This window comes from Cibotium barometz, chromosome 10 (genome assembly GCF_041138505.1).
Source record: "Cibotium barometz isolate CiBa-2024 chromosome 10, ASM4113850v1, whole genome shotgun sequence".
NCBI classification, from domain to species: domain Eukaryota; kingdom Viridiplantae; phylum Streptophyta; class Polypodiopsida; order Cyatheales; family Cibotiaceae; genus Cibotium; species Cibotium barometz.
Genome location: NC_141055.1, coordinates 8,693,015 through 8,696,400, shown reverse-complemented (window position 1 = coordinate 8,696,400; position 3,386 = coordinate 8,693,015). Strand labels below are relative to the sequence as shown.

Genomic DNA, 3,386 nt, shown 5'->3' with positions numbered 1-3,386 from the left:
TTGGGCGTATATAAAAGCCGAGGGAAAAAACCTCCTAAAGAGGGAAAAAGTGCCCCGGCGGTCCTAAGTGTGTTCACACACATCACTGCCTATATATATGGCAACAGAACCAACCTGTCTTGAGTGCCCTTACAAACATATTACTCATCGTGCACTTGCATGGTTGGGTCTGAAAGGACATAATACCCAAAATTTTCATTTGAAGGGCTCATTTTAAACCTCCAATATGCACCCAAAATATTTTTTGGGTCTTCATTTATTAATTAATTGCATTTTGATGGTTCATTTACATCACGTTTTGAAGGTTCATTTACATGTGGCACGCTTGTTTTAAAGCTTTTGTACACTCGTCGATTATCACCATGTGTTTGCACGCGTGAACACGTGGTGGCGTTTATTTTGCATGGCTACCGATGTAGCCATCCGTTTTGTGGGTGGTCTTCTTTTTGTGCTTCCTTCCGATTCCTGCATGGTTCTTCTGTTTTTTGCTCATGGCCGATGATGTAGGAATTGTGACTCGCGAGGTCGTCATTTTTCCATGGCTATGGATGGGGTGGTCCGTTGTGGGTGGGTGGTCTTCTTTTTGTGCTTGGCCTTCTTATGTTTTTTACGATTCTGAAGAGTGAAAGCCTTCTTAACATATGTTTTCATGTTTTTGCCACTCTCTCTCTCTCTCTCTCTCACACACACACACACATACACACGCACATGCATACAACAACAGCGGGCCCTCTCTCGTCCTTCCATCTCCCTTCCTTTATTGCACGCTCCCACATGCAAAATTTTGCATGCTTTTGCCTTTCCACCTTCATCAGTAGTTTCGTTTCTGCCTCTCTCAGAGCTTTTTTTCCAGCTCTTATCTCCGCGCGCCTAGCCTTCGAAGTTCGTCCCTGTGCGGCAGAGAACCCTAATTGGCCATCTTCTCCACCTCGGCCAGGTACGATCGCTCACTCATGTGTTTTTGCAGTAAGAAACCCTAGCATTTGGAAGGAAACCATAACAGTCCATGAAACCCTAACGACCAAAAGAAACCCTTACCTGCAGGATCTGAACCCTCTCTTTCTGTATTAATCTCTCTGCGTTTTCGATGTGAGCCCGTGCTCACTTCAGAGTTTGTTCAGTTCGTCTCATCGTAGCGAAAGAGTAGATATCCTTTCTCTCCGTGTATGGTGACAGCAAGAAGCTGCAGGGTGCAGCCTTGGGCAACATTGCACTAATTGCTTGCAGGGTGCGGGCTTGAAGTAGTTTTCTTTTGGTAGCTTTGAGCGTGTAGAGAGCTTTCTTTAGGTGTTTTGATGTGAGTGCGTGTACACTCATTAGTTGCCTTCATGATTTAGGGTAGGTTGCCTTTCATACGGAGAGAGAGAGGGGTGGGGGGAGGGTGGCATCCCAGCACATAATGCATGTATGTGAGTATGTGTTGTGCATGCATGTAAGGTTCAAGAGGCTGTGTGTGTGGGATGCTATCAAGATTGCATGTATACTGGCGCATAGAGCTAATTTATGAGATTCTGTGTGTGTACAAGGGTAGGAATCACAAGTATGTGGGCATGTATGCATGCCATGATGTGGTGTGTACTAGATGTATGTTTTGACAGACTAAATTTATGTAACGATGAAGAAATGTTCGAGATGCTGACACGTGTTGCACGTAATTAGGGTTTAGATATGCAAATATGTGCAACGATGTGGGTATTCAGTGAATGCATGGATAAGATGTGTATGTGCAGGTTATTGATGTATGCAGAAGGGGGGGTTCAAAGAGAAAATGTGTGTGTGAGACGCTATGTATGTATAGATTAAGCAATTAAGAATGTGGGTATCTTGTGGTGTTTGTGCATGTGGAAATATGGATAAATGTTCATTCAATGTATGCACGGGATATGGGGCCTCTGCATTTTTTTTAAAATTATATGTACAGAGATGGTGGGAGTGGGAAGATGCATTTGTTGGTAATTTTTGCTCTTTGTATGTATGCATGTAGAGAGACTGGGTATAGAGGCTCTCGGATTGCTTTGTAGATTATGTAGGAGGGAGCAAGAGAATGCATATGTTTGGAACTTTTGTTTTTTGAATGTATAAATGGAGCATCATCTGTTGGCAAGATGTATCTCCATGCGTGCAGCCATGTATGTACCTTTATTCTTAGCTATCTGGTGTCTGCAGGTAAAAGCTTTTTTAATTCAAGTGAGATGGCATCTGGAGCTGCAACTATGGCTTTTGTGACAGCACTGCTGGTGCTGTGCATCACAACAGTGATGGCTCAGAGCGATCCCCCAGCCCCTGCCCCAGCCTCTGGCGCAGGGTTATCAGCAGAGCTGGGCTTAGCCAGTTTGGCTCTGCTCAGCTTGTTTTCCCTTCTAGCGGGTGCCATTTTGTACTGAGGCCCAATATTCACACACTCAGATGGCCTTTTCAGACAGATCACAGCACTTGTTTGTTTATTTGTTACCATTATTCTTTTTGGGGTCAGGTTGGATACATAGATGTATACACAGAGACTATGCCTTGCTTCTTTTGACATGCTGCCTTTAGTTATTATGCACGTTTGTTTATTTCTATATACACATTTCCTTTTTCTAAGGTTGTACTGTGGTGAACTTGGTACTCAGTTTTGATTTGTGAATTTGTTGGCTGTTTTGGCAAATATCTGAAATTGGTGTAATTAAAATGTGGCTGCCATTTAATTGCGGATAAATATAGGTAGTGTTTCCGAACGTTAAGATATAGGCCATGCATTGAGGTGGATTATTATAGGTAGAGTTTTTCAATATTAAGATATACACTATGCATTGAGGTGCTTGTGGCTATCTGTCTCATTCTCTATATCTGTTTCTCTCTTTCTTTTCCTCCTCCTGGACATGAACTGAATAGTTCGTAGACAGTTAAAGGAAGGTTGGCAGAGTAATTCTGGGAGAGACAGTTGAAGAAAAAGGTTAGCAGCCTGTGACTATTTGGGATGTGAGAAAGAAATCACCCCTGGGGTTAATTACCTGGACACTAATATATGGAGATGTAGCAATTGAATGCAGGATGGAGGTTTAGAAGGTGTAAGTATGCATCGGTGCAGAAACATTACAAGGGCATCCAATTGTCACATAGTTATGTCCAATGCAAGGATTCTATGATTCTCAAAAGAGAGTAGTACGTTGGTTGTTTATGCATGTACATTGTGGCTTGCTTGTAGGAAAAGCTAGGTGAGAAAGCATTGCCTGCATTCGTTTGAGTATTCATGGAATTCTCTCGTCATACCAATGCAAGAGTCTTGATCCCCCTCTTATGATTACTCACTTATTATCCCTCAATTCAGTTATGTAGGGCTTGGGGATCCAAAAACACAGTGAAGCTCACAGCTTTACTCCTTAATACTTAATAGGTTTTCACAC

General features: G+C 42.6%; 1 long non-coding RNA gene across 1 annotated transcript; it reads left to right on the top strand.

Moving 5' to 3' along the window:
• The first annotated feature begins 800 nt into the window (after positions 1 to 800).
• LOC147634524 (uncharacterized) lies at positions 801 to 2,583 on the top strand. The gene is made up of 2 exons (XR_015266760.1): positions 801 to 937; positions 2,167 to 2,583. It is a non-coding gene; the product is annotated as an uncharacterized LOC147634524 (long non-coding RNA).
• Positions 2,584 to 3,386: the final 803 nt, after the last annotated feature.